Below are 12,273 nucleotides of genomic sequence, written 5' to 3'. Positions count from 1 at the left end.
TCCACTGTGAAGGCAATCAACGGTGCCAATCCAAAGTCAATGCCATAGAAATGTGGTTGGAGAAAGTCAATGGCAGAGTTGCAGGTCAGTGGGTCTCATCGGGGAAGGGACAGGGGACTCAGTTGAAAGTAATCCGATAAAGGAGTCACACTACACTATTACACGCTAGGGGAACATGAGGAGGGTGTGCTTGCATGGCAGTGTGAAGTGCAGCACCACAGTGGAAAAGTCGGAGAATGTCTTGCTACGCAATCATATGCGTAGTACTGAAGGGTGGGAGCGCAGTTCAACACACAGAGGTGGAAACACTGCTGCCACACGATAATGCTGGACAATAGTGAGGGCATCTGAAGCAGCGTGCAGGGTAGGAGAACATGGGGTGCAAATGATTACAGTGGAACTGTTTAAGTTGGAAAAGTAATGGCTCATGGTAAGGTGGGAATGATGCTGGCAGAGGAAACAAGTGGGGGTAGCCGTAGCATTAAGGGTCCGGGATGCTATGAGCAAAGGCAAGACCTGCAGGGAGGCAGAGTTTTACTGGGCCACATGTGAACAATGTTGAATGCAAATCCAAAACTTGCAGATCTTACATTTTGGGAGCTTGAAAAGTCAGAATTACACCTTTATTGCTAATTCTCCACTACCCACTTGAAATCACACAGGATTTCTGTAAGACCTCAGTAAAGCCAACATCATCTGAAAACCGGATGTTGCAAGTGCCACATGGAAAACCAAAATTAAAATCAGAATGGAAATGCACTATAAAGCAACAACTATTTTTAAGTATAATATCATCTTCATTTCTTTGTATTCTTTATTTTTTTGAACCTAGCAGGCACATCATTACCAGTTTACATTATTGTTAGGTGAGCAGATCATTGTAGGTTTCCAGAAAACTTGGCACGCAAGTGTCATTTTACATTCTGTCTAATTATTAGTTTACCGCACAACCACTTACCAGATCATTGCCAGTTTGGTATGCCCAGTTGGCATATCATGGCAGATTGCTAGTGCAACCATATAGAATATCTTGATAGATTACATTTCCCACTTTTGGCATACTTTGCAGTGTCCATGAGACACCACATCATGACTGATTTTCATTATATCCACTAAACCAATCATTACCTTCTTTTCTGTCAACTTCTTACAATCCTTACCTACATGAGCCCAGTCTCTGAGAAATGTGATGTGAATGTCAGGGGTGATGACCTAGACAAAGCTTTCAGCAAAGAATTGCTGAGCATTTTGGACTACATCCCTTTCTCCCGTCACCCAAGCAGCCCCACATATTTAAGGGCCACTCTTTCGACGTTGTATTGATCCTGGGCGTTCCTAATGATGCAATCTCTACGAAACCAGTCTCTTAGAACGGCCAGCACCACCTTTGCTTCTCCATCCCTTTCCATTGCCTGATTGTGAAATCTGCAGCTTCTCAACCACAACCTTCTACCCTTGACAAAATATCACATTTGTGACTTTCAGCACCACCCTCATAATCCTCTTTCAATCGATATTGCCAAACATTCTGCCATTTAGTATGAGAAGAGGAAATTTAAAGGAACCCCATTCTCCTATTTGATAGCCAAACTATGGAACTCGGCGCCCAAGGTAAAAAGAACGACGGAAGACCACCTAACTTTTCGAAAAATGACTGAAAACCTGGCTATTCAACTCACAGAGCCAAGCATAAAAACGTGCACGCCCAGACACCATACTCTGGGACTAATGCAAGCATGGGCCAATACGGATCGAAGAACCAACAATAAAACAACCACACACACAGGGCCAACCCGAAACCAACTAACCACCCCCTCTTCTTTTACACACTCACATATCTCTCACGTAATACACACGCCCAAAAGGGCCAGCAAAACTACGCACAAAAACACATCCACCACACACCGACGGCTAACCACACCACAAGACTAAACGATTGCAAATAACAAACAACTCAGACACTGGACGCTAACCCTTTGGCACAACAAGCCCAGTGTGCACAACAAAGCACACCCAGAAAGCTGACAAGCAAATACGCCAGTTTCTCCTGGTTCTGCAAGGATCAACAGAAGAGCACAACTTCTATCCTATCCGTCTTCTCTCACTAACCAACCCCAGCCACCTTTCTTAAAGACCCATGTGAGTGCCTGGAGACCATGCAAATGGCAGCGGTGCATGGTCTAAATCATCATAACATAACATAAGATTCAGAGGACCTTCTTGCATCAATAACAGATTCCCTCAACCTCCTTAACTCAATAAAACAAAGCTTCAAAAGCCACTCTCCCATGCCCATAAAAATATTTCTCTGTATCTAGTATCTATCACATAGAAATGCAGCATATGGGAAAGGAGATGAAAAAAGTCTATCATCAAAGAGGTCTGAAAAGACCAGTTGCTGGAGCAAAGCATGTCATCATTATGCCCCCTCCTCCAAAATCTGCGGGAGGCCGTCATCTTCCCCATTAGTATGAAGGCAAGTGTGCAACCTTGCCTCCAGCCCCCACCCACTCCCACCCCCCTCCCAATTACCTAGCGCTCCCTTCTCTCTCACCTGTGTGACAATGGCCACCAGGAAATGGGAGAAGGGACTACGTGTAGTCCCTAGTCCATGGCAGCCATCATGGTTTGTAGTTTTCTTCAAGTTGAGAAACTGCAAACACTCAATTTCTCAACTTGAAATAAAGACTATTAGCATACATGCTAGTATGCTAAAACCGATAAACCCCTCTGAGTGGAGTCATTAGTGGGTCTGGTAATGCCCTGGGGCTAACGTTAAAGCCTTCTCTTTGTTCCAGCCTGTAACTCAGCCCAGGGCATTAACTGACTCATAATACCCCCACCAGTCGGGGTATATTGCTTAATTCAATCTCACAAACATACTTCAGAAGCTTTGTTCCACCTGTCATGCCCCCCATCTGTTCTAAGATCAGTTTTAAAACTTTGTCTTGCTCGTAAGATTCTGAATGACCATGGGCTAATCGAGCATTTCAGAATGATCGAAGTCTTTTGTCAACATAAATCTCAAAGGTCTTCAAACCCCAAGCTCCTTTCAGACCCCAAAGTCTCCAAGAAATATTTTGGTGGGCAAAGACTTGCCCTCTAGGTTCAACATCTGGAATTCTTTACCACCTCTGTCGTAGTATGGGCTGACTTGTGAATGACCTGTGAATGACTCCACCTCTCTCCTCTTTCTTTCAGTCCCTCTTCCTGCTACTCACTCTTTTCAAAATATGGCCTCAGGATTTATCTCAGAACTACCCTCTGTCCCTCCTGCTACCCTCCCCCCTGCGTCGCTGTCAGGAATGTGGCCTCAATGTTTAGCTGTGAAGTGTAAGGTGTTTCTCCCTATGTGTGAGTTAGGAAGGGGGGAAAATAGCAACCTCTCAGAGGGTGTGGGGGGATACTACACCTTACTGCACACATGTGCAAATGAAACCCAGGGGGATGAATGATGGACCATCCTAACGAAGGCCTATGGCAGAGCTCCTTATTTGCGGGCTGCCCTGAGGGAGAATTGGCCCTCCCCTACGACAGGTCAGTCCTAAAGACTGACAGAGGTGCAGGGGCCACCGGTTAAATAAACAGACACAGTCTTATTTCAGTTGAATAGCTTGAACAGCTTTTGTTTATATAAAAGAATGTGTAAACCATTCCTCAGCATACACGAGTAGTATTACATCACAGGGCCCCTAGGGGAGGCACTCTCGGTTGGTACATGAAATAAATTTTAAATGTCCTTCTTCCCTTTCCTCCAGTATCGAATAATTAAATAACATCAATTGGACCACCTGGGAGCAAGTTCATTCACGTTTGGTAAATAAATAATTAAATAGCATCAGTTGGGTCACCTGGGAGCAAGCGCATTCACCTTTGGTAAATACATAATTAAATAGCATCAATTAGATCACAGGGGAAAAGACAGGATGAGACGAACACACCCCAGGAGGAAAAAACAAACCCAGGTCTACCATGGGCCTCATGAGGAGCACCTGACGCTTGCGTGAGGGAGAAATTACCTCAGCGATACCTGCAGTGGCAGTGCCTGAAAGTAGGGCCTCTCCGTATTCCATATGACAGGCAATGTACCAATGTCATTCAGGCCTGTCTACACTCAAAAACCACGCACACTATGTTTCAGCGCACGCTGCATATTGGGCACCTTCCCTGAATGTTCCCAATCCTACCTTACTCCCGGCAACGAATAAGCGACGCTGCTCTGTCCCTCACATAGTGGTGTTGGTACTTAATGACAGCACCAGCCAAATTTAGCTTACGGCTCCCGACCCCCAGCACACCCTGTCAAACCTGGGTAGGGGAGAGGGAAATGCTGGTCAGGAAAGTGGACGGCCTCGGGGGACGTCACATCACAGCTGAGGGCCTGGTTCCCCCCTGTGGTTCTCTAGAGTTACTCTCTCCCTCTGGTCTCTCCCGGTGCTCTCTCTCCACGAGGATCCCCTCTGGGCTTTTTGCTTCCCGGGGACCTTCCACCTCCATTTGTCGGCAGGGGAGCTCATGTCACAGCTGAGGTGAAAACACCTCACAGAATGAAACGCTCCCCCTGCTGGCAGATCATACCATGTCTGCTAGAAAAAACTCTTCACGCTGGGAGCGCAAAGCTAGGTGAACAAAGAGAATGAGAAAAGGGAAAAACAAAAATGCCCGCCAAACAGGGACACAGCGCCCATTCACACACAGAGACCCACAAAAATGCGGGTTTACACTCACGCCCCTCTCCTTCAAAAACCCTTGTCCATAGGGGTTTACCTGCTCTTGAGGTGGGGACAACATAAATCGACATTTTCTTGCCCATAACAACAGTACATTCCACCATTGTTGAGCATAACAGATTGGTTTATTAGCATCTGATTCTGACATGTAGTAGCTTGCACAGGAAATCCTCTTCGGATAGCTTCTGTTTGTGCTCCAGGGGCATCGTAGCTCAATATTCTGACTGGCTTGATCTCTCGTTGAGATCGCCGAAGCACACCATATGCCTCCGAATGATCTTCAGCTGCTGCTTCTTGATGGTCTACTGATGCTGGAGCCCTGTCCATAGTCTCAGAGTCTGTCCTAGGGATGTGTTCCTCTTGTGGTGAGAGGAAGATGTCAGTGTCCCCAAAAGCGAATACCTCTCTCCTGTTTTCAGACAGCCCTGAGGGACCGGGAATTTTAGCTTCACTTTTGTTCCAGTAGGCTATGTCCAAACCCTCAGAACTTTCCTCTACTTCCTCTTCTTCCTGACTGGCCTGAGTGTCTGAGGCTAGGTTTGGAAGCTCTTCATCCTTATCATTTTCCTTCTCTTTTGAGCTGGAGGCTACAGTCAGTACATAACTTGGGCCTGCAGAGTGTAGGACTTCCCCGTGGATTCACTCCTGTAGATGAGTTCTGGTGATCATCTTACTGGGGGAAAGTGGAACTTCGGCAACAGCCGAATCCATTTCTACACCAACCCCTATGGGTAGGAGGTGATTCCGGTGGAGGGTTTTAACATCCCTTGGGGTGCCTTCCCTTCTCAGTCTGAAAACAGGCAGCCCTGCCAACTGTCACTCGATCAGGTATGACTGGGACTTCCAGCGTTCTCCCAACTTGTTTCGTCCTCTCTTTCCTAAACTCCTGATGAGCACCCGATCCCCGTGAAGTAGATTGTGGAACCTGACTTTATCATCATATCTCTTCTTGTTTTGCTGCGCATTCAGTTTCGCAGCGGCTTGCGCCGGTTGGAAAGCTTGGGACAATTGTTCTTGGAGGTCTCTCACATACTTGCAGTAGGTCTCTACCCCAGTTCCATCAGAGGAGACCCCAAAACTCAAGTCTATGAGAAGCCTGGCATCTCTTCCAAACATCAGCTGATACGGTGTGAACCCAGTGCTGTCATTCCTTGTACAGGTGTAGGCGTGAACTAGAGTGGCCACATGCTGGCTCCACTTGGGTTTCTCTTTGGCACTCAGTGTCCCCAACATACCCAACAATGTGCGATTAAAATGTTCAGCCTGCGCATCCCCTTGTGGGTTGTAGGGGGATGTCCTGGTTTTCTTTACCCCGATCCATTGCATGAGTTCTTTGATGAGCCTGGATTCAAAGTCTCGCCCTTGATCTCAATGTAGGTGAGCAGGCCAAGCATAATGCACGAAGAATTTGTCCCAGAGTACCATTGCTATGGTGGCAGCCTTTTGGTCTTTAGTGGGATATGCTTGGGCATATCGGGTAAAATTATCTGTCACTACCAAAATGTTCTGAGTTCCGCTGTTGTCCATCTCAAGGTTCAGGAAATCCACACAAATTAAATCCATGGGTCCAGAGCTCTGGAGGTGTTGAAGTGCAGTGGCTGGTTGGCTGAGAGTTTTCCGAGCGATGCATCTGGCACAGTTGTGGCAATATTCTTCTACTTCTGGGCCCAATCAAGGCCAGTAAAATAGGCTGCGTACTAACTCCAGGGTTCGTTCACTGCCCAGGTGCCCATGTTGATCATGAAGGGCGCGCAGTGCCAGTGGATGTAAAGAGCGTGGAAGTACCAACCGGTGTAAAAGTCACCATTTGGATTTGGCTCTCCTTGTACAGCACTCCTCCCTTCATCACCAGCGATTTCCATTCTTTGCGATAGATCTGGTAATTGACCAGGTTTCTGCTTTTCGGTGGCCCTTCAGCGCCATTTATTTTGCTGTGCAGCACTTCGCGTAGTTCCAAGTCCTTCAACTGCATTTGTCTTAGTTCCGCCTAAGGCAAGTGGGACAGTTCTGGAGCCATTAGACAGGTTTCATCACAATAGCTCACAGGGACCCCCTTAGCTGTGCCGCCCAGACAGTCGATATAACGTGCTGGTTCAGCTTGCTGACAAGTTCCCATCCTGCAAATGCCTTTCATAGTTGCCACAGAGGCCACCCCAACAGGGATGGACTCTGGGCCGTCGTCAGTGGTGGGTCTTCGGGACAGTGCGTCAGTGTCTATGTTATTGACTCCAGGAAGGTATTCCAGCTGGAAGTTGTACATGGACAAAGCTGCCAACCATCGATGATCAGTATGATCCAACTTGGCGGATTTGAGGATGTATGTCAGTGGATTGTTGTCCATCCTCACTGTGAAAGTAGCCCCGTAAAGATAATCATGCAATTTTTCAGTCACTGCCCACTTCAGGGCCAAAAGCTCCAGCTTGTGGGTGGGGTAGTTCATCTCGGAGGGGCTCAACCAATGGCTGGCAAAAGCCACAGGTCTGACGGTTCCCTGCTGTTCTTCGTAAAGTACCGCACCCAACCCATTAACACTGGTATCCACATGTAGGATATAAGGCAGGTGTTGATCAGCATACGCCAGGACAGGTGCTTCTATAAGAGTCTTCTTTAAACAAGCAAAGGCTTGCTCACACTCCTCACTCCACCGCAGACCGAAATTCTCCTTGGGATGGTACACAGCCTTGGAATGAGTCCCTGTGCTAGCGGCAGTCTTCTGAGGGGCTGGGTAACCCTTGGTCAGCTCAGTGAGTGGTCATACTATGTTGGCAAAGCCGTGCACGAACCGTCAGTAATAAATGCAGAACCCCAGGAAACTTCTCATCTCTCGCAGATTATGCGGTCTGGACCAGGTTGCGAGAGCTTCCATCTTGGCGGGGTCCACCCACACTCCTTCTGCAGACACCACATGCCCAATATACTTTACGCTGGTTTGGCAAAACTGGAATTTTATAAGGATACTTTCAGTGCCTGCTGCTGCTGGAGACGATCCAAAACCTTCAGTAGGTGTTGGTGATGTTCTTCCAGGGTCCTCCCAAACACAATCACATCATCTAGGTAGACCAGCACCTCAAGTAGGTGCATGTCCTCCACAATTCGTTCCATCAGGCGTTGAAACATGGCTGGCGCTCCTGATATCCCTTGGGGCATTCGAATGAACTGGTAAAACCCCAAGGGGCAGATGAATGCAGTCTTTTCCTTATCCTCGGGGAACATGGGAATCTGATAATATCCGCTCCGGAGTTCTAAGACGGAGAACCACTTGCTCCCAACCAGACAATCAAGAGCTTCATCCACTCGGGGGAGGTATATTGGTTGGGCACCGTTCTGCTGTTTAGACGGCGGTAGTCAATGCACAGATGCACATCATTGTTCTTCTTTCGTGCCACCACAATGGGTGATGCATGCGGGCTTCTCGACTCCTGGATGATACCTGCCTGCAGTGGTTCTTCAAGATGACGCCGAACGTCCTCCACATCAGCAGGTGCTAGCCTTTGTGATCTTTCTGGAAAGCGGGTGACATTGTTCAAATGGATGTTCACTCCCTTGGCTTCACCCAAGTCCCAGTTGCTGGTTGAAAACACATCAGCCCGCATGGACAGCTGGTTTCGTAGATGATCTTTTTTGCGTTCCGACAATGGGGATTCTCGAAAGTTTATCTTTCCCACATCCAAAGGGGGATAGATACTTCTGGTGCCAGCCTCCTGAGCCGCTGAATCAGCAAGGTGAAACTGTGCGATTGTCAGACCTCCGGGTAAATGTACTGTTTTGTCAGTGATATTAGTGATAGGGATTTTTAATGTTTTTCACGTCTTGGCCAGTATCACTGATCAGTGTGCATTGGACCATCAGACCTCCAGGCAGTTCTTCACCTTCAGGAGCCTCCATCACTAATCTCCTTTAATGGTTCTGTCCTTGGATTTGTAAATGGCCAGGCACCATTACTGTCTGGCCAGGCAGGACTGTGGTTGGCGGTGGTCACATCTCCCACTGGCGTATCAGGTTGTTTCGCCTTCTTCAGGCTTTGCTTGAGGTAGGCCTGTTGGCAAGCTGGGTGCATCTTCAATGATTGTGTAAACTGTGGACCTGCCATCTCCATATACAGCCTGGCTAGGGTACCAAACAGGGCAGAGTTGGTGCCCATGACTAGAGGTACCTCCGGATTCGGGTTCTGAGTGGTGCACACTAATGCCAGGTTGGCTAAAGTTGCATATACTCCCACCACCTCTTGATTTAAGTGAATCTTCACAGAGATGTACCCCAGATATCGGCATCTCCAACTCCCATCAGATTTAGCCCCTCCAAGGGTTCTAAGGGCAGATGTGACATATATTGGCGATAATAGGGCTCATATACAATGGTTACCTGGGAGACACCGTCCAGTAATGGTGTAGTCCTTCGCCCTTCGGGATCAACTGCTTTGGTCGTAGTGAGTCCAATGAGGCCAGCTGGAATGCCTCAGGGGAGACAGGCTTTTGTTCGTAGTGAATTGCAGTTCATGGATAGCACTTTCTTGGAGTTGCAGAGCTCACAGACTAGACAGAGATGGACAGTTGTGGGACCCTCCTGAGCCTTACGTCGATGCTGGGTAGTGGGTAGTCCTGCATTAAGTGTCTTTACAGAAGTGGGGGGTTTAGCTGCAGTGGAGCTTACTCCGGTAGTCGAGGTTCTAGCTGCTCCTCCGCTACAACCTCCTGTGCGTTTCCCGACAATGTGCGGGTGCGAGTTGGTTTCAGTGCATTAAAACGAACAGCTTCTCAGGCATAGTCTGGGTCTTAGTCGCACAGTCGAGTTGAGTGGCTGTCATGCTCGCATCAATGGTAAAATCTCCATGGTAGAAGCGGGGCAGAGGATTGGGGGAAATATTCTAGAGGCTCTTGGGTTTGTCAAAATACTTGATGTTCTCTTTCTCGGGATGGAGGGAAAACTTCTCGGCCTCGATGGGGAGTAGCATTTGGGCTTTCCCTGATCAGCAACTGGGTCTACAGATTCCTGACTATTTTGTATTTGTATTTTATTAGGTTTTTATATATTGCAGCTCCTCAATCTGCTTCTGCTGAGACGTGGCATGGTCGGGTGCTGGGATCTTACCTTGTACAAGGTGGCTCTGGACATTGATATCACCCGTTTCTTCTTCCAGTGCCCTTATTGACCTTAATATTTCTTCATAGGATGGAGGGGTGTCCAGTTTTTCACGCAGCCTCAGTTGCAGACTGGGAATGGTGGCTTCTTTGGCCCCTCTAAGTATCTGCTTCAGACGACATCTGTTCAATCGGGAAGTCTCCACTCCCCCTCTATGGAGTGCCAGGTATAGAATTTGCTCAACCCTCACCGGGTAACCAGACAACTTCTCCCCCCAGCTTCAAAGAGGTTGCATGAAACCTCATCATTAAGTCCTCCGCTGGTTGGGTAGTGCCAAACGGTCCCTCCAGTGCGTCCATCACTTGCAGAGAAGTCAGATCAGGACTCAGGGCTCGAAGGGACTGTACCGTCTGTAGGGCGGGCCCTCGCAATGCCTCGATTACTTGTCTCCTGTTTTCTTGATCAGACACTTTCCAGTCGTGTATCATAAGCTGAGTGAGTTCATAGCCCTCTTCTCCTTTAGGCACAGGTTTTTCGCCTGAAAAGGGTCATAAGCGGGTGTAGGTCCCATGTTCACTGAGCAAGGGTGACAGGGATTGCCATTCCATAGTCACCCTGACAGCTTCAGCCACCGCAGCAGCAATGACTATAGCATCCTTGGTGGGTGTGGTAGCTTCTGGGCGCAGAGGTATTCCGGGCCAAGCATCTAAGCTCCAGACGGGGCAGGTTTCCACCTTGGATCTCTGTGGGCAACGTTTTATCTGTAAATTAATTTCCACCATAACATAGAATATAACATTTGGTATCTTGACCAAGTAAGCGCCGCACACTTTTCACCATCCCAGTGATGGGTTCCAGGGGACCAGTCATGGCTAGTACTTCATCTGTTTTCATATTCAAGGGGACGTCGCCTACTATGAAGCAGGCCTCTGGACTAAGCCCTTCGGTTCGTATCCAGTGTAACACATATTCCGGTGCCATTTATGCTATGTGTAATTAACCACCACTGTGTTGAACTGTGCTTCTGTCTGGCAAACAGTAAGAATGCCCCCTGGGATCTCAGCAGTGCCTCCAAGAGTGTAAGGTGTTTCTCCCTATGTCTGGGTTAGGAAGGGTGGAAAACAGCAACCTGTTGGAGATCTGAGTCTGGGGGATACTACGCCTTACTGCACACATGTGCAAATGAAACCCCAGGGGGATGAATGATGGACCCTCCTAACGAAGGCCTATCGCAGAGCTCCTTATTTGCGGGCTCCCCTGAGGGAGACTTGGCCCTCCCCTAAAGCAGTTCATCGCTAATGACTGACAGAGGTACAAGGGCCCCTGGTTAAATAAACAGACACAGTCTTATTTCAGTTTAATAGTTTGAACAGCTTTTGTTTATATAAAAGAATGTGTAAAACCAATCCTCAGTATACACGAGTAGTATTACATCACATGGCCCCTAGGGGAGGTGCTCTCGGTTAGTACATGAAATAAATACTTAAGTATATTCCTTCCCTTTCCTACAGTATTGAATAATTAAATAACATCAGTTGGACCACCTGTGAGCAAGTCATTCACGTTTGGTAACTACATAATTAAATAGCATCAGTTGGGTCACCTGGGAGCAAGTGCAGTCACATTTGGTAAATAAATAATTAAATCACATCAATTAGGTCACCTGGGACCAAATGCATTCACCTTTGGTAAATAAATAATTAAATAGCATTAATTGGGTCACCTGGGAGCAAATTCCTTCACATTGGGTAAATAAATAATTAAATAGATTAAATTGGGTCACCTGGGAGCAAGTGCATTACCATTTGGTAAATACATAATTAAATATCTTCAATTGGGTCACCAGGGAACAAATGCATTCACATTTGGTAAATAAATAAGGAAATAGCTTCCAATGGGGTCACTTGGGAGCAAGTTCATTCATATTTGGTAAATAAATAATTAAATAGTTTAATTTCCAAGTTAACTTCTTATAGTAACACATAAGCTGTACTGCCAACACTGCTGCTTCAGAAACCCTGGGCTAGCTGCAAACTACCACATCAGACCTCAACCAATCACCCAGGCGGCCTAATGTGGTGTACTTAATCCGACCACTAGCCACCCAACCTCCCCATAGTGTGGGGGGGGGGAGACTGGGAGAGGGATAGTTTAGTTTAGTTTATTTATTTATATATCGTGCCTAACCCAGGGATATCTGGGCGCTTTTGCTTGAGCAGAAAACAGTGGTTACAAATAGTTAAGATCATTGGGCAGTTGACTTGGGTCACATATCAAGTAAACGTGCTAGACAGGGGCAGTGGTAACAGAGTGCACTATAGTTACAGTTGAAGCGAGGCAGATAGCAAGTTGCCTAGTGTTACAGATCTAGGCGTTAGAACAACCAAAGTGGTGCAGGTGAAAAAAGCAGAGGAGGTTTGTTAGCTTTAGTTTTGCTTGGCGAAGAGCCAAGCTTTTACTAAAG

General features: G+C 47.3%; 1 protein-coding gene across 1 annotated transcript in view; it reads left to right on the top strand.

The window, feature by feature from the left end:
• The window catches only part of LOC138566060 (retinoic acid receptor responder protein 2-like), a 140,367-nt gene that overhangs the window by 100,769 nt on the left and 27,325 nt on the right, over nucleotides 1-12,273 (top strand). The window lies entirely within an intron of this gene.

Source organism: Ambystoma mexicanum, chromosome 2p, assembly GCF_040938575.1.
Source record: "Ambystoma mexicanum isolate Mex_15411 chromosome 2p, UKY_AmexF1_1, whole genome shotgun sequence".
Taxonomy (NCBI): Eukaryota; Metazoa; Chordata; class Amphibia; order Caudata; family Ambystomatidae; genus Ambystoma; species Ambystoma mexicanum.
Note: the sequence above shows the minus strand (reverse complement) of the source record. Positions and strands in the feature narration are given on the sequence as shown.